The following is a 23,649-nucleotide window of genomic DNA, read 5'->3' as shown; positions in this document are numbered from 1 at the left end:
GTATCATTGTTTACACCTGGATGGTTCACAGTATGGCAAACATACATTGAATGAACTACCAATACTTGGTGCAGTTGGATTTTTAAAAGAAAAACAACAACTACAACCCTTGAAATGTTTGATCTCATCATGACCTCTGACCTTTTTGCAGGAATGTAGATGGGCAAACAAATATATTATCAATAGAGAACTGCATTAGATGAGTTGAGTGTACAGTAAGACAGTTTGTGGTGCCTTTCTACCTGGTTGGCAGTGTGAAGCCTCTGTCTTGTTTTGCCACCACAGCATGAACCAGCAGGTAACAGCCTTGAGTTCACTATTTCAGCATGTTTTCTTGTCCTCCTCTCGAGGGGTACTGAGCAGGCTTAGCATAATACCTTTACATGGATTCAGTAGTCATTTATATTCTGAGCTGCTTCGCTGAATATTACCTCATAAAAGTCAGCAGGGGCCTTTTTCGTCTGAAGGAAAATCATGTTAAGAGTCCAATAATAATTCAGTTTGAAAAAGATTTGCAGCCCATTTTTTACAATAATGGCAAACATTTGGATTTGGTCCCATGACAGCTAACACAAACCAATGGGATAATACATTTTTAAAAAGCATTACAATGAAACGATAGATGAAAACATTGCATCTTAATTAAGGTACATTTTCCAGAATAAATAAAATGGTCTTTGTGCCAAAATAGGTTTAGGGAGGATTTTATTACTTCCAATTCATTAACTCACAGCAGGTTAAGTGAGAGCACAGATGTGAACCTGCAAAATTGAAACTATTAACATTTGCATTATCAATATTAGTGTATGTATAAAACAGTGGAATAATATTGGACTGGTATGGAGCGCTCTTTAGAGCATTGCAGAGAAGCTGGCTGGGGTTTGGTATTTCATGATATGGGATCACTGACACACACACACACACACCCACACACACAGAGCAAATCTCCCTTCTGTGATAAGGCAGCAACACCAGGTGCTGAAGTGCTGAACTAAGCAGACATGACTTTGAAGTAAAGAATCTCTCAGGCTACTAACACAGCCGGTCCCTACTCAATTAAACACAGTAACTGCAGTTTGAACTGAAAGGAGTAGAGATACTCTGCAGTGAAGTTCCCCATTACATACTAATGAATGCATGTTTTGAGTATGTAGTGTGCTCAAAGTGGTAAAATGCCAAAAATGTAGTGGACTAGCTGCAGTTCGATGCCCACTCTGTTCATCCTTATTAAAATCATTACAGTAGGGAGATTTCGGGTCAACTGTTTACATCAGATGTGATCTAATATGTTCTTGTTCTCTGTTTAGGAACAGCTGAGATTGTCACTACAATAACAATAGCTGATCCATCTTAAGTCAGTCCACCTTAAGCAAGCATGGTCAGGTTAGACTAACTTTGGGCTAACCCCACTTTAATCAGCAGGTGGCAATTTTGTTCTGAGTGAGCTATTATTACAATTATTAGTGGAATATTAGGGTCAATGTAAATGTAACCACTGAGAGTATCTATAATAAAGTCACCTATGTTTTAGTGTGCTGTGATGTCTGTCAATAAAATGCAAAACAGAAACACATGAGGTTGTTCTAGCATCAGTTTCTATTTAAAATTAAGATTTAAATGTCAGTACTTTACTGTTACGCACCTTAGTTGTTAGGAATTTGCCTCAGTGTGCTCATGACAGAACAACAGTCAAGACACATAATAAGAAAAGAAAAAACACATAATCCCCACCTCATACACATAATCCCCACCCCCCCATTTCCGGGTTTTGTGATCTAACGTCACCCGACTTTACAGTTGCGCAAGTAAATTAATCAATCAGGATTAGACTAATTTAACCCACACAATGGCCTACAGTTCAGGCAAAGTGAGTGTGCTGTACTGGAAATATGGATATTATTTTTCCCTCCTCGAGGTCAAGGATATAAATACACTGGTGAGTTGTAGTCTACGAGCAGGTGATTTATCGGGCCTATCGTGATAAGAAATGACAGTCAAATATCTGAGAAACACAGTTATTTCACTTTACACTTCTAAAAGAGGATTAAAACTGACAGTTTGAATGCCTGTCGAGTCTACAATAAATAGGCCTATCAAAACATATCTATTGTGTTTTATTGTTCCACTACTTACTTTCCATCATACTGATAATGGCTACAATGATAGATTAAATTCGACAGTGTCTTATCCCACAATGTTCCACAGCAACACTCAAATGATACAGCTATGTGTGCAAAAGATAGTTTCCTAAGTAACTAATTATGTTTATAAGTAGCAATTCAACTACTTTTTAGGCTAGTAACTGTAACTAATTAGTAATTTTCAGTAACTTGCACAAAAGTGGTTATCATTACCTAGCCGTGATTCTTACTCGTTTGCTAATGTGAGGCAGTGGTGGCAGAATAGTTTTGCTGAGTTTGATCCAGTATGTAACGAAAAGTGAAGATAGAGAACTTCTAATCATCATGTCTGCAAGTTAATTGGCTCTGGAGATTTATGAGTTGAAATAACTTGATCACGACTCGACACACAAGCCGGAACGGGAGATTCTCAGGTACAGCGGGACCTCACTTGTAATTAGAAGTTGTAATTGCTGGAGTTGGGGGAGTTGCAGTCTTGACACATTGGATTTGGATTTCCAATTAAAACACTGAAGAAGGGCTTAGATAGACGGAGCATGAAGGTGTAAACTACTGCTTACAAATTGTGTTTTTTAATGAGTCACAAAATGACCATGGTGGCCATGCAAAATACAGACATCTGCTAGAAAACAAATCAGCAAAACAGAAACTAATGTCTTGTGTTTTATGTGTTGTGCTGTATTAAAATGTTTGTCAAAATGTAATGAGCTTTAGTTTAAGTCGACATGATGTGGGCTAATGCCACTGGACATGCAGGACCTCAAAACCTGGCAACAAATAAGCAATCCAGAGCCCCTTCCTCTTTCTTTTATAGTACATCAGCAAAATAGAAACACAAATCACATTTTCTGTTTTTATTATTTGTTTTCTGAAAAAATATTTGTATGTTCTGTTTTAACATTGATTTTTCTTTTGTTGATATGCTCTGTGTCTGTTTGGAGATGCTGCAAAATTGGCATTGGTCGTAAGTGGAGATTTAAGGTGCATTAATACATCCTGTTTACACATTATCACCGTTGTATAGATCAGCACACATACTGCAGATGAATACACAAACATGTGCACTATTGAAAGGAAATGAAAACCCTTTTCCAAATCCATTTCCATTAGCGCATGAGCTCTTTTTCTTTGGTACAATATCACTTTCTCACGTTCTCTCTCTTTGAAGTGAAGACCAAGACCTGGAGGATACAGTGAACTAAATCTCTGCAGCAGAGTTCTTACTGGAAGCTTAACTGTTCACCTGCTGTGTGACAAAATAAACTCAACCCCTTTATTAGCTTTTTCAGAACGATACAGCCAACAGATACATTAGTAATCCTCGCTGTAATATACTGTATGTTTACAATAAAACTAAATGTATACCATACCACCTCTGTTTATTCTGATTTGTATAGATTTTAATTTTGCAAAATCTGGAGGGAGTTCAAAGTATACAGAGGCAGTGCTATTGTAGCAGCAGTGCCCGATAAAATCATCAAACCTTGAGCGAAACCCATTTGGCCAGAAAAAAAACACATTAGATTTTGGCTCAAGACAGGATATCTTCCAAATGAAATCATATCTTGTGTGTAAAGTGCAATGGAAACATCATTGTCAGCTTGTAAATTCACCAAAAGGCCAAAAGAAAGAGTGGAGTTTGCCAGCTAGCTCCTGCAATGACAAGGCTTCTTTGTCCAGCTAGTGGGTCTACACATGTCTGAGCAAATTTTCATTAATAGGAAACTCAAAACCTAATTTGGTGGCACAATAACAACTGCAGAACAAAAAAGATATTGCAGTTGTGAGTGCGGCTCATATCCTCCACCATCACTGCTGGTCGATGCTAAATAAATACTGGAACCCTTGTCTACTCCAACTTCACACAAGTCATCTCCCACAGCTTCCTCAATAAAAACGGGTGATGCAAGAACACTCAGGGAGGAAATCTGTGAAGTACTTAGTCTAAAACTGGTGATGTTTTACAAGTCCACAAGAACATGAGTACAGAGAAAAGTGGAGACTGAGAAATGAGTACAGAGAAGAGTGGAGACTGAGAAATGCCTCTAGTGAGTCTTCCTCTCCGGAGACAGACAGAGAGTTAAAAAAAGACAAATAACTGCAAAACAATAAAGGCAAAAGAGTAATAAAAGAAGAAAATGACAGAAAGATTGAGATACAGAAAGACCTGTGAGTAAGAGACAGGAATCTCTACATATAAAATGCTCAACATGATATCAGTTACATGAAGTATTTCTGTATTTATTGTCTTGTTGAATTCTCCCCCAGGTTTCTTCACCCCACAGACAGACCAGCATATTGGATTGAAGTAAATCCATTGAAATCACAAAATAAAGCCCCTGGCTAGAGGCACTCGCACCGCAGAGTAACATGTACTCTGTTGTCCTCTCTTGCTCCTGGCCCTTGCTGCGACCTGTGAGCTGCAATTGTATCTTTCAGAGTAAAAACAGAGTGGCCTGTAGCCTCAGTATGGATCTTTTCCCACCACCTGTGTTGATGTTCTCCATGTAAATTTATGATTTCTTTTTTTTCCCTTTTTTTTTTTAAACCACTCCAGTGAGTGTTTTGCATGTGGTGTGTTGTGTTCAATGAATATTAATGATCTCCTGGAGATCTCTGTGTGATTGTTGCTGTTATGAAAGGTAATTTCCATCCCCTTTCTAACATCAGCAGCCCTTGCAGGCCACCTCTCCACCACTGCCCACCCACACCCCCATTACAGCCCCTACAAGTAATAAAAACCTGAGCACCCTGACAATTATATACAAGGGCATCTTGGAGAAAATAGAGAGGTGATGCATAAACAAACAATGTTTTGTAGATAGAATGCACCACTTAAAAAAATGTGCATTGCATCGCCCACCTACCGCATGATGCAACATCAAAAAGGCAAGAAAACCGTTTAGAAATTAAATCTTTTGCACCACTTTTCAATTCGAAGAGAAATAATTAAAGCAAATGAATCAGCCTTACATGTGAAAGTCGTGAATTCGTCATCTGCATTTCTGTTGTAAAGGAATATACAAATACTATGACTTGGCAATAAGCCAAGATATTTATTGAACTGCCAGGGGATCGGGATGAATAGGGAACAACTCATCATATACACATACATATACAAATCGAATGAATGATGCAGTTATTTATCGTGTAGTAGGTATCAGAGACGTGATAAACAGATGAGTTGACTGATATACCTGAGAAGCTGTGAGTCAAATCAATGGTACGACCGCTCAGTTCTGAAGTTACAAATTATGAAAGCATCACAGTTTAAGCAGGTCGATGAAGGTTTTGTAGGAGTAATTGATTGTGCCCTGGGGTGGCTTCTTATGGAGAATGGAGTTTGATGTGTTGGGGTAAGAAGCTGGAGTCTGGACCTTTAATGATGAGTAAGACGACTTGTTCAGATTTGATAAGTTCCCATTGGAAGAGAGCTCCTGGTTCCGGCTCTTCTAGTTGTAATTCCTAACCCTTGAATCTTAATTTTGAGGTTTCACCTTCTATTGTTTTGAATCAGATCTTCAGACTAGCAAAGAGCAAGAAGACAAACATAAAAGCAAGTGGGCAAAAAAGGCCTGGCTTCTCGGATAAGAGATTATTTTAAAGTTTTAGTCTGCCTGCCTAAAGATGTATCCTGGCCAATCACAGGGATTGGAGAGGTTTTGAGGGGACAGGGTCAGTCCCTCCTGTCTAATGACAGAAGGGTTTAACTCCTGCATGCAGTTACTCTTTTACTCAAAATTGTTGGTCTTGCATGTTTTCTAATTTCGCATTTTTTGGTATTGGCTTTTATAGTCTCTCAATACCAGACATCGGAGATCTCCGCCTACTGAAGTCTGGGGATTTCTAAGTGCACAGTTGTTGCTTGAATGACGGAGAAAACATCCCCTAACAAACCTCAACCCCTTACATTTTGTCAAGGGCACATCTTATGGAAATGAAATTATGCTCTCCTCCCTCCCCAAGGGCTGCCCTAAAGACTTTGGGTTGGTTCTGCAATGCAGGGTTGTTGTTTTGTTTACTTTGTAACTATTTCCACCCAGTTTTAACAACGAAGGCTGAGAGATGGTCCTCTCTATGAGCGAGGTGTTTAAAGACTGACCTGTGAGACTAGTAGTTTTAGTATTTTGAGAGTGAAACAAACACTTCCTAGTTTAAAGGCAGTGGATTATAAATCCTAACTAAAGCAAACGCCTATTGTTATATACACACACATACTAATACACTATATTAATTGTCCTTAGACAAAAATCCAAACTACACTGTAAGAGGTCACGCTCTTGTACTCCTTTGTCCAATTATCAGTTCTTCAGTGGGTTAATAATCTGAAAATCAGAGTTCACAATGGGATTAAAGTTGATGTCATCTGTGTGGGTGACTGACTCTTAGAGGTGACCTATGATAGCCAATGGTGGGGGATGTTTATCCAAGTATTGCTAACAGCTCACACTGGGGTGTGAATTGGTCTTTCCATGTTACTGGCTTCAGAGATTGTTTGGGTCAGTTGTCTGGTTTAGAGGCCATGTAGGAGAGAAGGGGTCTTCTTATCTTGATCGTTGCTGTTTGCAGGATGTTGTAAATCTCTCTGATGTGTTGTTGGCCGGCCTTCCTGGGGCGGTATGGAAAAAACTGGTCCTGTTGTTTGAGAGCTGTACTGTCTACATTCAAAACATGCAGGGACTTTCCCCTACAGTGTTTTGATCTAAGTAAAAAAAACAATCAGAGTTTACTTTATCTTTAACGTGCCTTGACTAAAAGTCTATTAGATGGTGCTGCAGGGGGAATATATATTTGGATTTTAGTAATCTGGGAAAGTATGTGTAAAGGGGCAAATTCCACACTCTTGACAGCGGTAATGTATCATAATAATGTTTAAAGAAAATAGGGCCACACTATCTACTTCGGTGCAGCCGGGTCCCTCAGGAAGTCTGTCAGTTTTTACTTAAACTATTATGTGATTGGATTTATGGATATTGATTGAGTCTCATCTTTTATTAAAGAATAGGTGCACATTTTAGTCCATCTTAATACAGCAGACACATGCTATGTGTAAGTTTAAAAAAGTTTTTGGTGGCTGTAATCATTCTCTCCCTGAGCTCAGAAGCAACTCATTCCCAGTGTGACTGCACTGTAAGAAATAAGGCACAGTCTCAGTCCAGTCCCAAATGAATTGTGAGATTGTTCGTCTGCAGTCAGAATGTGATCTGACCTTTATCCAAACAAACTACAGTACTTACTCTGCGTTTGAATTAAACCGCATTTTTTATATTTGGCAGATAGGACCTTCTTCCTGTGTTTACGTTCTTGCTTCCGCCCCAGACACATCTGACCAACAAGCGGAGAGAGCTTCTAGTGATGCATTTTGGCTCGCTTGGTTTTTTCTGTGTGCGAAAAGAAAGCGAACCAAAGTGAAAATTAAACAAGTTTACCTACTTATCCACTGATCCAGACCAGAGCAAGGTTTGAAAAAGCCCAAAGTTAAACAAATCAACAGATAACTTCCAATATCTTTCCCTCTTTGTGATTTCCCTTGTTGAGCTGTGGCTACCAAAATGTAACAGTTAACATTCATAAAGTGAAAACACACCGAAAAAGCAACGGCTATGACTATACTCTGTGAATCTGGGGTTACAACATAGTTACCTTACCTAACCAACGTCACTGTAGTAGCGACTTGTCACTCACAACATAGCCACGCCCTGAAGCAAGCGCTGCCTCGTCATCAGATTTAAATTAAATGGGACCATAATTTACCAAATTAATATCATGCTGTATTGATGAAGACTTAAAACTCATTAGAAAACTGTTTATTGAGGTAATAAATCAATGTCTTATTTAATAACACTTGAACGCGTACCCCAAACCGAAGCTGATACCAAAGCTTTATGCAACAAAATGTCTAAGGTCAGGCAACAGACCTAAGACATGGATTTTGTCCCTTATTTTATACATGCTGAGTGTTTCATGGCAAATGTGGAGAAGATGAATCATTACAGATAGATAGATTGATACTTCATTAATCCCATTGGGGAAATTCAGGTATCTTGCAGCTCATTGTCCACACACATTCATACATTCACATAGATACATACACAGTAATACACAACAAATACAGATAATAACCAACCACTGAACCACAACATCCTATAACTCTTTGGCTGTACATTTGTACACGAGTATTGTATGAAGACAGTCATATATGACTAAAAAAAGTTTTGTCAGAGTTGTCTTAGTAGAGTATTTACCAGGTCTCATAAAAAGCAGTCAACATTCAGTGCAACAACAAGCCAAAACGAGAAGCAGCTCTTACATAGAGTGCACAATTTACAGTAATACAGAGTCTGCAAGGGTGCTTTTCAATTCATTTTTCAATGATTTTTCAATTTGAGGTCCTTCCAATGGCACTCTTTGTCACACAGCAAACATTCCCATTCATATTGGGAACACAGTTTACTTCATTGTATTCTGGACAAACTCCAGTGACAGCAGCCACAAAACAAACTTTAAAACTTGGTGCTCAGAAAAGCAAATGTTAGAATGAACCCAAGATACAATAAAATGAATCAGAAACAGAGTTTGAAAATGGACATTTATCTTTGGAAATGTGTTTTGGCCATCTATTTTTTTTTGTACAATCTATTCACAGTGGAGAGAGTCAGAAAACATTTGGAGAGAAAATGAATGATGACAAGTAAAAACACTGTTTATACTTGGCAACACAGTGTAACTCGGATAGAGATGACCACGCTGCTTTTAAGCCTATTAATAATTGTATGTTTTTTAGAAGTCCTAAAGATTGACATGCTTCAGCATTTGCGTCAGTACCTGCACAAGAGCAGTGACGTGGGCTGAATGAGTGGTTATAGAAGTATTTTTTAAATGCTGTTGAGATGTGGTTAAGGTAGTGGAAATATTGCCCTTGTGATTAAATGTAACCAGCACTGACTGTTAGCAAAAGATGGGACAAAAACCTCAAAGTCCAAAGCTTTGTACACCCACCGAAACATCCTCCCTATAACATTCACTACTTGAATTTTGACACGACTTCCTGTTTTTGTAGAGAATAGAAATATCAGATAAACTAAGTTTTTTTCCATCAGTCTCCAAAACAGAACAAACTGTGCTATTAACAGTCTTGCACAGTAGCACATTATATTGTAACACAGTAATGTCAATAGTTGTTATCTAATGAGTACTGTAAAGGGGTTAGTATTTAAAAATTCTGTGCTTACATTATAGTTATGAATCCCAGTTACATTGACAGTACAGTTAGTTGTCTTACCAATAGTTTGACGGAGGTTTGATATCAGTTTGGTCTCTGTGTGTAAATGTTAGCTTCGTGTGGGGGTTCTGTCAAAGCGCAAATGCAAAAAAAAAAAAAAAAACTTAAACGTAATTTTTTCTATTTAAGCTTTTCCTTTTCTCATTTTGAATTTCATGTTTGATTTTGGTTTCCTTTTTCTTATTTCCATTTGACATTTTCAATTACATCTTTATAATTTAAGCTTTCAGTTTCACTTTTTTCACTTTCACATTACATTTCCAACTTATTGTTTTACATTTAATTATGTTTTTCAATTTGTTTTAATTGCAGCCTTATTATTCCTAGTAGTGTAATTTTATCCCTTTTCATTTTCCATTTGGACTTTTAATTATGACCAAAAATATTGTCCATACCTACTTGGCTCGCTAACGTTAGCTACTGATAACGCTACATTCAGCGACCACGAGACATGCATGTTACGTGAGCTGTTGATGGTCAGTAACTACTTCCAAACTGTAAACTGACTGCTTGTTAAACCCCAACATCCAACAAGTTAAACACTGAAGATGAAAGATATGGAGATTTTAAAATTGTTTAAAAGGCACATTTAATGGAGCCAGGCTAAGTAAATTAACAAGTAATGTAAGTATTTATGCTGGTGAGTAATAAGTAATGTGGTTACTTTTAGAAGACGTAATAGGTCAATTATTACATTTTTTGAGCAACTTGCCCAACACTGGCCATAATAACTGAATTCATCTGAAAGTGACTCAGAATTGAAGAATGGACAGATTTTAACTGCTGATTATCAGGTTTCTAAAAAGTGTAATCCTACATTTCTGTTTCCATTAACAGCACATGCGCTAAAAGTTTCAGCTTGATGACGGAAATGAAGCTTAGCGAAAGTTCAGTCAGAAGACTCTAAACATACAGGCATAACTGGTAACGTCTGCCTCCTTCAAGCATGCTCATCTATTACCTAGATTTCTATGTCTAGGGCGTTATTCCAATTGTTGCTAGTCACCTGCCAATCTCAGCAACCAATAGCAAATCGCCACACTTCAGCCTTAGCCTATCATCTTGTAGCGGTCCGTTTAAATATGCCTCTCTCCCTTTGCTTCAGTCCTGTCATACAGCTGTTCTTGTGCCCCACCACCTCCCCATCTCCGCCATTCTCTATAGCAGTGGTCTCCAACCCTGCTCCTGGAGAGCTACTGCCCTGCATGTTTTAGGTATCTCCTCACTCTAACACACCTGATTCTAATAATCAACTCGTTATCAAGCCCTTTGACGAGCCTCAGCTGCTTGATAACGCGTTAGAGTGAGGAGACACCTAAAACATGCAGGGCAGTAGCTCTCCAGGAGCAGGGTTGGAGACCACTGCTCTATAGGATCTGCAGTCTATTCCCATCTGCCATCTTCTCTTCAGTCTCATTAGCAATCACCATCACCAGTGTCTGGACTTCATGGGGGATCTACATATATATGCAGCCGTTCAGAGATGATTCCTCATGGAGTTCAAGCGCCAAAAACTTTGTCATTACTAAGATTTCGTTCATTACATATTTACAATAAATATCTTTCTATTTACTTGTCTCTCCTGATTGAAATGCACTTGGGGGGCACAGTTAGCATCTCCTTCTAATGTTGTTATGTACATAAGTATGCCCCCTTGCTCATTTTATGCATTAATATTCAATCTGGAGAATTTCACATTCTGGAAATACTCCATCAGTAATCTAACATGTGAAAACTCTTCTTTTCCTTCAACATATCTGTGCAGAAAATGAACAGGACTAATTAATCTGGTACCCCAGACCTCCAAATGATCCTCCCACCTCACAGCTGTATAATAATAGCAGTATGACTAATAATATTAATAGCAGACGTGAGTGTCAAGCAGGACCACGGGGGTCCCCCATGTACGTCTGTGTCTATAACTAAGGGGTCCGGGATGCTGAGAGTAAAAATGTAGAGACACAGAGTAAAAACATTGCATAACAGCATATTACAGTGCAGCTGATTGCACCACGTTAATGCTGTCGGTGGACTAGTTAAGCATGATTTGATCTGATCGTGTAAAACAGTTCAAACACGCTACAGAATATCCAGGCTCAATATGACCCAGCCATCATGTGTTTCTTTCACATCCTCTATCATAATGAGCTGTGTACTGTAGTCCCTCCTTGGTTTGTCAGACACTCTGGGAAAGAGACGGTGACATTTTGAAAAAAGTACACTAGCAATTGGGGCAATAAAGACACACAGGGATGGAGACTGGCAGAAAAATTGGGGGTGGAGGCAGCAGCGGTGCACAGCTGCCTCTGGCTGTTTCCACATGGTTATGAAACATGGCTGAAACGTATGAGGACACACACAGACACGGTGGTGCGCTTTACTGTGAGCTGCTGACAGACTCACAGTTGTGCCCATAATCACAATAATGAATGCCCTCGCAGGTATCGTTTTTATATCATATCCTGTTCCCACTGCAATTTATTTAAAAAAAAAAGCTCCAGTAATGGGCTTATAATGCACTTTCAATAACTTACAAGCAAACTGACAGGACAATGGATCAGCAAGGAAATTAGATGAAAGACAATATGAATATACTCCATAAACAAAACAGCAAGTGGCACAGTAGGAAGGACTGAGTGAAATATTGCCTTCGTATCTCCTCTTTCTCTTGCAGCGCTGCAGCAGACTGGAAAATCAAAGCTTAAGAAAGGTGATTATATATGCTGTAAAACAAATTACAGCTAACTCCAGTCTGCCTAAAAACTCTCCTATATATCATCAAAAAACCATACTACTTCTCCAACCCAGCAGAATTGAGTCATCTCTTTATGGATTTTTCAGTTAAATGTCACTTCCAGTATTTCTCCTTAGGCGCTGCAGCGTGGGTCTAAAAACAAACCCCAAACCGCCAATAACGACATGTTTCTCACTGACTCATCTATTCAAGTAAGTTAAATCCGCTATTAAAGTGCCACCCACTGGTGAGCTCGTTCGTCAGCGGTGCCAGCTTCCTGGGTGTCTGCTACTGTAGATTTTTCGGAATAAACATTGCGTATCATTAAAGTGGTCAAATCCATGTGAGCTATTTTAAGTGTGTCTTGTCTGGTCAGGTCTGTGTGGCCAACAGATTGGGGTTTGGTATTATCTCTGGACAACAAAGCCAGGGGAATGGTTGTGAGGCTAGAACCAGTGTGGATGCTTATGGTTCATTATTAGCTTAAAAAGGTCAGCAGAAATTGTGCTAATGTCGGTCAGTAAGGTCGCCAGAGAGATCTGCAAAATATAGTTATAATATAATATAAGTTAATTAATCTATTTTAATACACATCATTACTCTACCATCCTGCTAAATCAAGAGAGTACAGGGTTATGAAAGTTCTCAAGGACAATTGTGTTTTATTTTAATTCTTTATTCAAACCACATCACTACATAACCTTTTTTTAATTAGTATTTTTTGGGCTTTTTTGCCTTTATTTGGACAGTTAGTGGCAGAAAGGCCAACAGGAAACAAGGGGAGAGATAGAAATTAGTATGAGATGCAACACAGGTCGCTTGTTGTACTTGAACCAGGGACATTGCGGGTATATAGCATGTGCTGTAACCACTCGGCTACGACGTCGCTCCAATAAATATAAAAAACAGTGCTTGCTGAGTCAGTAGGTAGAGCTCTAGTAGGAGTAACAGGTGAAAATAAAAGACTCTAAACTTTTGTGTGTCCTGTGATTGATTACACTGCCCGGGGTTAGGGGTCTAAGAAATATTTCTATGTGACAATCAGTGCTAAAAAGTGCTATAAGATATTTTCTGGGTGTGCACAAATATGCATCAATGTGGCTATAATGGGAGACGCTAAAACAGAATGCTGTATCAAAAAAGTTTAAAACTTTTGTCGCAACACTGAGACTGCTTTGACCAACCACATACATGTGTGTGCATATTCCAGGTTAATTACTTTCTAACACCAACGCTGTATTTATACCTCGTAGTTATAGCAACGAAAGATAACATAGTTGCTGCGGGGATAACTTTTCAGAGATGTAAAATCCTGTCTGAGTATTACAAAGCACATCAAATAAGCCTTTAAGCACATAATCTGTTAACTGGACTTCCTTGATCATATTTTATTGTCTCCGAACCAACACACCTCACTAAGAGTCTATATAGTGGCATTAGCAGCTCTGTGAGGCTGTATTCAGGCACAACGGTGCTTTGAGCTAAGTGCTAATCTCAGCATGCTCAGAATTAATTCAATGTACATTTTTTTTTATCAACTTTAAAGAAAAAAGCCATTCATTTTGCCTTGAATATCAATATTTCATGGTTGGAGTTATGTTTGTACAAAAGAAAAATTTTGATTATTTTGTGAACATCTGGCAAACAAACATCTCTAATAAGACAAATGAATCATAGGGGAACCCCACACAGTCCCTCAAAGGTCTGTCCGGAACATTCAGAGCAGCTTAGTGTTGGTTACCATTTAATCCGCCACAAAAGATGCTTAGGGTGACACTTTTAGTACCACTGACTCATTGAAAGACAACAAAAGCCAAGCATGACATCCCTAAAACTGCACAGATTTTGATGATCTGTCATATTTAAGTACTAAAGAAACTTTACTGCGTCCACTTTGCATTTCACTTGATTTCCCCGGCTTAATAAAACCCACGCAGTCTGAAAGCAGAAAGTTCTTTTGAACTTCTAAACTGTTCAGGTCGGAAATTTCACTGTTGATTTATCAAGCTGTCTGCTATTGAGCCTCACTTGTTTTAATGGAGCTGACCCATCAAGAACAAAGATAATCCTCCCTTTAAAAAGATTTCATGGTGAATTAACATCATCAGCTCCACATATGCATGACCGACTTTCCATAGTGGAGTTTCTATGCAAACTTTGGCTTGAATATCAACACACACAACACACTTGCACAAAAGTCTTTTCTCAGATTAAAGAGGTACACTTGTTTATTTGTACAATTGATCAACTTCAAATCATTACATATACGTTCCAGTTTACTATTAACATGATTGTGACAAATGTCTGATCACAAAAGGATGTGAAGTGTTGACTGTGAGAGTGAAGGAGACGAGAGAGATCCTGAAAATGTTTCCCTTGTGCATGCAGATATACTATATGTAGTTATTTTTATTTTAGATTAGTTTTGTGGGTACTGATTTTGTTTTGTTTGTGTTGTGTTTTTATTTCCCCTTTTTTTGTGTATTTTGTGTCAGGACTTTTGTTGTTGTTTTTGTCTAGCCGTTGTTCACGTTCATGTTGATCTTTTTGTTGTGCTGTTAAAAAGCAATAAAAAGTGAATTACAACAACATACATATTTAGCAAAATCAGTACAACAGTTCTCAAAGGGTTATATAACTGACAGCATGAGCAGCTGGTTAAGTAGGGAGCTGCATATCAAACAGCAGCTTTTCACCTGCTGTAAACCCCCATCTTTATTCACATACCCTGTCATGTTTGAACATAATCTGAAAGATAAATCTCAACCTGAACACAGTCGTCCAACCAGGTTTTCCATCACTGTAGCATCAGATGAAACTGCTATTTTATAACTCTGACCAGGTTCAGAGAAATTACACAGCATGCACTGCATCATGTGAGATTTATATACTTTTTACAGCTGTGTGCAATATAGCAGCATGACAGAGAGTAGGGTTGCAGCAGTGTGGGAAATCGTTTGACCAGTAGAGTTTGATGAGTCAGGTTGAATGCTACTCTGATTGCACTGCTGTTGGTTTTATATTTTATGTCTTAAGGCCTTTTATGTTCTATGGAAAGCACTTTGAATTACCTTGTTGTTGAAATGTGTTGTACAAATAAACTTACCTTTGCTGTCATTTCTAAATTTGCTTTCTGCAAGGTTTAAGGCTGCATGTTATGTCTTATTTACTTTTTTCAACATAAATTAATTTGGTAATCATTTTTGATTTATCTTTCGGACTATAAAATGTCACACACAAAAAATGCCTACGGCCAACTTTGATCTAACTTATCACAAACAGCAGTCAAAGAATTCAATATAGCTACTCAGTAATTAAATTGTGGTCTGCTGGTTATCACATACAAGGTAAATCAAAGCTGGCATCAGTCACTTTTTATTCAAATTTTGTGAACAACAACCTTTTCAAACAACTGTGTGGAGGAAACATTTTAATCTGTTTAAATTAAAAATGAACAGTGTGTAAGTGCACCAGGCAGTGTTTTGTACTCCATTAGAGGATATTGTGAAAAGCAGATTTGACAGACTAATCGCTCTTTCCTACCAAATAAAGGAGGATATTGTTCTTCTTATGGCAAAATGGAGAAAACAAGAATGCAGTACTAAATTGGATCATGACAATGTACTATCAGAGAAGGGATGTGTGGAAGCCCTTTGGATGTGGCCCTATAGTTAGATAAAATTGGGATAAAGGTAACGTTAATTTGCTGACTGTGTAAAAGGCAACTATCGTACAGTAATGTTAGTGTGTCAATCGTGAGGTTGTGGAGTCTATAGAGTCTATAACATTTTCATTTTCAAAGGTGAACATTTTTCCAAAAGACGTGGTTAATATTACACAGAGTTACAAGAATGACACCATTTTACATAATTTAACTTAATTAGAAAACCAACTCCCATATACAACCGACTGAATAGGATGAGCTAAATTTCTTTAGAAAGATAACAGGTCCTACAGCTGTCCCTCAACACCACTAAATGGAAAGGGTAAATACCAGGGGACCTAGTAGCTCATCTCTCCCTAAGAGCCCAAATTAGCTTTGGGGGGAGATATACGTTAATAATGTCATATCACATAGAAGAACTTGAATCCTGTGTTTCATTAAGTTCATAAGGTTAAATGAGTGTTTATGTTCAGTTCATGAATCCGAAATGCCTCCATTCTTAAGAGCTGCTTAATCAAATTACCCTCTTTTGAATTGGGTCACACTCTTTCAGTACCATGAAATGTGAGGGAAGTAGCTGATCTGTCCTTTTTTTTCCTCCTTGTAGTGCCGAGCAATGGCTTAATCCAAGTTTTAATTTCTCAGAGCAGCCTCATGCTCAGCAGCCCTCAGTTTGAGATTGCTCTTTGTTTAGCCTACATACATTAAGCCACATGAGCATTTCAAGATATAAATAATATGCATAGAGAGAGACATGGTAAATTAATGATGGTAATAATAATAATAATAATAATAATAATAATAATAATAATAATAACTTTATTTGTAGAGCAGCACTTGCACCACTACAAGAAATGCAGCTCAAATACTTTAAAGTGTGTATGTATTGTTAATTTTAAATGATAGTAGTTAAGTTTTCCTTATGAAGAAGAAATTCTTATTATTAGAAATTTAGAAATCACAAATGTTACAGAACTCCCTAATAGAAAGCCAAATGGTATGTTGTGTGTTTTTGATGGATGGAATAGATCCACAATATAATGCAACAATACAACCTACCCTCTCATTCAGGCTCTCCAATAACATTTCAGCCCCTCGGGCCAGTTCAGTATTCATTTTCACTGAAGCTTCCGAGTGTGTGTCCGTGTGCACGTATGCATCCTTTACCCCGTGTGTGTGTGTATGCAATAAAGGAAGTCAGGCCCAAGTGAGCACAGTGCAGAGCAGCAGAGAGTTTTCCCACCAGCACTTTGATTGCCTGACCTCCATCGTTCCAGCGGTGCTCCCGTCCATGACCTCTCTCCATTACATCACACAACAAACACACGGATGAGTACAAATACACTTCCTCCCTCTCTGTCTATGTACAGGAGGGTAGTATAGTGTTTATGTAATATAACGTACCATTGAATAGTTATGTGTTCTGTCGGGTTAACATCCTGCAACAAACAAACCTGAGTTTTGCATCTTCCTCTCTGTTCCTTCCCTTCTTTCTTTCTCTTTGCTGCTCATATTAAAATCATGAGCGTGCCTCGCTGTGTGATGGTTTATTTTCAGCACAGGAGCAGAAGGGCACGCACACACACACACACACACACACTCAATTAAGCAGAAAAAACCAAAAAAAACCAGCATGTTCTTCCACTCAGCAACGTGTTTGGTGCTGAGCATTAAAGTAAAATGCCAGAGAGGAAAGCTTTGTCACTCCAGTCTCAGTAAAGTGGAGGGACATGACGGCTGCCTACACAAAAACTCGAGGGATAAAGTACACAATGTGTTTTCGTGGGATCACACTTGACAGGCGTGTTCCAGCTGATGAAACAACGTGATGCTGTAGACGTAACAAGCTTTGACGACATTTCCACATCTGCTCTGACTCTTTAAAGCAGGTGCTTCACTTTTCTGGCGACGTATTTCATGACAGAAAAATGAAGAAGAAGCTATATTTCATCAACCTGTGATGCTCATTTCATATCAGGAATCGTTTTGTATTTTAGCTGCTGGCTGTTAAGTGTAGGTGGAGGGAGCAATCGCGGTAGCATAGTAACAGCAGCAGAGTTTCTCACGTTAAGAAAGCAAGTCATGCCCTCGCTGAAAAGTGCAACAAACACTGCGGCTGCATTGCATTTATATCTGTTTCAACCTCTGTCAGTGGAGGAAATCTGTAGCTCTGAATCTCCGGCATATGAATGTGGTAATGCTTGCAGAATAGAGGCAAATTACAGATGTGGAGAGAAGCTTTTGTTCTTGGATTCAGAGGGACGGGCAGATTGATGGTTTAGATGCTGAACAAATATTGTCAAAGTGAATTGCTGCTACCAGAAGAAAACTGACAGCATATGACTATCTTAAGCCAGATCGCCACCAACAGAGAACAAAAAAGTGTAAGAATACACTGTTATCAGAATAAATCTATTGTTAAGGTGGATTTTCCAACAACTACTGTATGCAGAGCAACGCTGAAAGCAGCACAGCTTTAATTCCTAGATAATTCAAATTAAACCAATGCAGTGCAGTGCATAAAGGAGTTCAACATTTTAGTGGAATATGCTCATTTGCTTTCTTGTGAAATTTAGATGGGAACGCTGATACCACTCTTCATATCTGTCCGTTAAAGATAAAGCTCTAGCCAGGAGGCAATTAGCCTAGCTTAGCAAAAAGATCAGTCCAACGGTAACAAACAGCTGCCCAACATCATCTCCAAAGCCCACAAATTAAAAATCTTTTTATCTGTAAGTGTAAAGTTAAGATTGGCTGTGATTTACATTTAGAAAATGATTATTGCCTAGCCAGCTGGTTTTCCCCTGCTTCAACGCTTATCTAACTAAGCTAATCATCTCCAGGCTTTAAGTTTCATATTTAATATACAGACATGGTGTTATCAATCTTTTCATCTCACCCTCATAAAGAAAGTCTACCACCCAAAACATTGTGTAAATAATGCTGAAGTTGGTCTAAAAGTGGCAAGCTTGTTCCAGAGTTTCTCTTATTCTCAGTGGGTCCATTGTAGAAGCCGGGGTGGTTTTAATGTTTGGGGTTCAGCATTAAATTTTACTTAGGTCTGGGTTTCAGTTTGAAATCCCTGTCAGGGCAGCAGTAGTTGGAACAGGACTGGACTGTGCCCCTCTCTCTTTATGGTTTCCTGTTTTCTGTTTTTTTACAGGCTACTTTTGGGGACACATTTGAGACTTAGGACCAGGTGATTATGGATGGTTTGTTCAACAAGGGACAATAGCTATGTATCCAATTTGGAAAAACGTGTCTTTCGGGCTAGTGGTTAAGGTCAGGGTTATAGGGAAGTAGTGGTTTTAGTTAGGGTTGGTGTAAGTCTCCAGGCAATTAATATAAGTTCATGTAATGTCCAAAAGTGACCATGATCTGATGTGTGTGTGTGCGTGTGCGTGTGCGTGTGCGTGCGTGTGTTCTGTGGATCCTACACACCTGCCTGTAATTAGTGCATCACCTCCTCAGCCGACACACCTGTCATGCATCGCCTCATCACCTCTACGGTGTTTCTCCCTCTCATTGCTAGATTGTTGCGTGTGTTAGTGTGGTAGTTTTACACCTGCTTACTTTCCTATTTTTAAAATATATATATTTACTTTCATCGTGTTTGCAAATGATTAACGCCTGTTTGTTTCATGTGCTTCAGCATCCCTGCCAGCCTGTCTGCTCATCTGCCTGCTCATTTATTCTCCCTCACAACCCCCGTCAACCACGTCACCTCGCCATCTCCATTCCTCCTGCAGTCTCCAGCCATATCCAGTCGTCTCGTCCCTCCTTTTGAATTTCATTACAATAAATCTGTTAAACGTCATCTCAGCCTCTGAGGCTGAGTGTCTGCGCTTGGGTTCACCTGCTCCAGCCCAACACAACAGGCTGTGGTGACTCTTCTTGGTAATTTACCACCACGAGTGTTCTTTTGCTAGTCTTGTATGTCATCATCAAAACTCGTTCCTCTTAACATTATACAAAGCACGTTTAGCATAATAGCCTCCACATGTGAAATTGGTATTTCTGTTCGGTAGAAATGGAATTTAAAATTACTCTGTGTCCATTATCAATTCTGAGGCTGCTATATGCCAGGATGTCCTTTTTCCCATTATGCTAATGTTGTAGCATTTAGCTATGTGTGTGTGTGTGTGTGTGTGTGTGTGTGTGTGTGTGTGTGTGTGTGTGTGGGAGGGCCAGCAGCACAATAGACCTCCTGTGCTCTAGCTGACTGCAGGTCTGCCACCGCTGAAAGTTACAGCTTCACTGAGCGTATTGGGTGCAGGTAGCTCATTTACAAGTCAGAAGAATCCCTTAGTGTCTTCTAGCAACAACAAAATAAAAACCCTAATTATGCAGAATATATTTCTTCTTTTGGGTGCTGTTGGCTTAACATATACCAGCAATGCACATAGTCTTTTAAACATTACTGGAGGTGAAGCCTCACTAATCTATATTTTTTTAAATATTAAAATCGATCAAATGGTAATCTAATGACACAAGTTTTTTAGCATTTTTTCCCGCCAATTGCTCTGCTCATTAATGTAATTTCTAGCACCAGCAGGCAGCTGTTTGGTAGTGTTTTTTAACTGTATGCTACCTACACAAAAGCAAACCACAGATGGGCAATTTTAGCCTTGAACATATTGGATCATTTAGCAGCTAGTGAGCCAAATATTTGCTTCAGAAGATGGTAAACAGAGTTAAAGAGAAAATATTGGACTCCTGCAACACATTCTCCATAACATCTTTATAAGGTGAGAACATCTCAATGTGCAGGTTGTTCTATTGTGGGCAAGAACCAATTTATTTCTGCTTTAAAAAAACATTGAAAAACATTTCAAGGAATTAAACTGCGAGCTATCTGTCGAGTACCAAAAAGCAAGCAAATTCTCAGGTGTTCTGATGGGGTGGTGGATACCAAAACAGAGCTAAAGGTAAATACTGGACTTGGAAAAGTCCAGAACAAACGTAGCCATCTGAATTTTTTAGCCTTTTATTGTGAAACTACTATGTTTTGCGCTGTGGACCAATGTAACTATGATACATTTTTATGTGAGACTGGGTTGTGGACTTACAGGTTGAATCAAAGTTTCAAAAGACTGGTAATGTTGCAACTCTGCTGTAAATACTTACATGTTTGCTAACACATTGACTATAACTTCATCAGCTTGTTTCTAAAAATGAGTAAAAACAGCTTTTACTGGATGCAGTAGTGAATCAACCAAAAATACAAACAGCAGATCTTCTACAGAAATGTTTAGCAATCTAAAAGTTCAATCAATCCTGATAAATATACTACAAAGGACAGTGCATTCATGGATAGTTTTATCCTGCTGGTACAGATTGCAATGACAGCCAAACGTGTTAAAGTCAAAATTGAATCCCCTCGCTCAGTTTCCTTTGATTTCCTGTTTCTCAAAACCTTAACACAGATTATTAATGTGAAATTATGGCTCTCAACTGAAACTTTCCTTTTTAACATCTATTACAATTTTAAATTAAATTCACTGTTCACTGGCACCAAAAATATCAATGTGTTTTTTTCTGAAGCTTTGGCCTGAATGGAAGAGTAGAAGAATCTATGACAGAGGCTTACATAACCCTGCACTGGTGCTGTAACTACTTTAGTGCTGTATTATTCTCTGCTGTGCAGTCAGCTAGAGCCAATTCTCCTCTCCTCCTTTAAAAAAAAAGTAGCCTATCTCTTTTTTTTTCTTCACAGTCTGTATCTTTTTCTATCATTTTAATTGACTTTCTTTTATTCTCTTTTACCCTTTCTATCTCATTCTCTATTCCCTATCTATCAATTCCTCTTCTTTCATCATCTCTTAATTTTTCACAATTTATTCTCCTCGCTTTCATTCATTCTCTACTTCTTTCTCTTTTTGCTTTCTGCATCAGTTGAGATAACATGGACACACTAGACTGACCCTAACAAGATAGGATAGGGATGTATTTCACTCAATGGATAGAGACACACAAACACACACACACGCCTTTATTATATTTCATGCCCGTGGAGAAAGTGATAAATATTTAACACTATCAGTGCCACCATGTGTTTATATCTCATCCGTCAGGTTTTTCCATCCAAACATGGAACTTACTAAAGCAGGTTGTGTTGACAGCTGGATGACACAGCTGGATGTGTTCGTAGTGAACTCAGTTGGTGCAGTGGGCTGATTCTGTGCAGGTCAACATCAGAATTCAGCTTGCGTGACTTGTTGGTCGGTCGTGATTCACTCACCGCTTCGCTCACTTATTTACTCTGCAGCTTGCTCGCTCACACACTCACTCACTCGCTCACCCACTCACTTTGTGTCCTATTCTTCTGTTTTCTCTCTTGATTTCCTATCTCACTCATTGAGAATAATGTTCATTTCCAAAGCTCTAATAGCATCACTACAACAACAGAGTAATTTCACACTCACCATAGCGTTGCTCTGAATTTCTCATTATACTAGAATTGTTCTCACTGCCTGCTTGAATGCACTTTGGCTTTGGCTATTTTTAAACCAGAGATCAGCTACTATTAATGAAACTCAACACTTATTGCACAGATGTTTTACATTTAAAGCCTTTTGGTGGCTTAAAAGGAATAACTCCTCCCTTTCTTGGTAGGCTTATGATGTGAAGCATCTACAAGGAGTGTTCGGTCTGCAAAGAAAGAGACTGGAATTAATTAGTCAGTAAGCACAGTAGAGCCCGACCAAATAAAATAATTGTCTTATCACAGATACTGTATATCAGTATCAGTGTTGATGCTGTCTGATATTTTTATTAAAGGTATAAAAGGACACATTTTATGTATATTTAATCCTTTTTCCTAATTAAACTTTACATATTAAATTCCCAGTGAAGTTTACACTGAGGTAATTTTATAAAAAAATTAAGTTTATTCTTAAACTGTAAACTATCACAGCTTCCATTACATATCTTTGTCACAAGTGTTTGTTAACCACACAAAAATTTGAGTTTATGTATATATTCTGTATATATAAAATGATTGACTGACATATCTATCAGGATTTTTTAACTCCATAATATCAGTATTGGCCCCAAAAATCCAGTATTGGTCAGGCCCTAAAGCATAGTAAGTAAGTATATAAGCAAAGGGTTTTTTTTTACTATTTCAGCGCTTGAGACACAGGTAATTCAACCCTTACAAAGTTTTTAGACCATTCGTACTGATCACACATCAAATGGTATGATAATATGATATGAACCTGTTGTTGAACGGAATCAAAACTGTGAAAAAGCATCAAAAATTATGCTGAATCAACTTTGTGAACAATTTTAGTGACTTTTGTTTGCAAATGGGCTTCATTTGTTGGTACCTGTTTTTATTTCATTTCAGTAAATTACCTTAACTTTACTTGCTCACTAATTGCATCACTCACTGGCTCATTAACTGTGTCACTTACTCACTCATTCACTCTCTCACTCTTTGTATAACTCATTGATTCACTAATTGCATTCCTTACTTCCTCACACATTCACACACTATCGTACACTAGGTAAACTCATTCACTCGCTAATTGCATCACTTTCTCAATCACTGACTCGTTTAATTTGTCAAAATGTGTTTCACTTACTAACTCACTAATTCCATCACTCACTCACTAACTCACTCACCACATCAATTACTCACTCACTAAATAGATTACCAACTAATTTAATCACTCTTCATTACTTTCTCTCTCACTCTCACTCACAAATTGCATCACTCATTCATTTGTTTGTCACTTACTCACTCGTGCACTCATCACTCACTCACTAATTTAATCACTCATTCACTCACTCACTCACACTCTCTGTACTTTCTCATTCACTC

The sequence above is a fragment of the Scomber scombrus genome, chromosome 17, assembly GCF_963691925.1.
Source record: "Scomber scombrus chromosome 17, fScoSco1.1, whole genome shotgun sequence".
NCBI classification, from domain to species: Eukaryota; Metazoa; Chordata; class Actinopteri; order Scombriformes; family Scombridae; genus Scomber; species Scomber scombrus.
The sequence above is the reverse complement of the archived record's forward strand: the minus strand, read 5'-3'. Positions refer to the sequence as shown.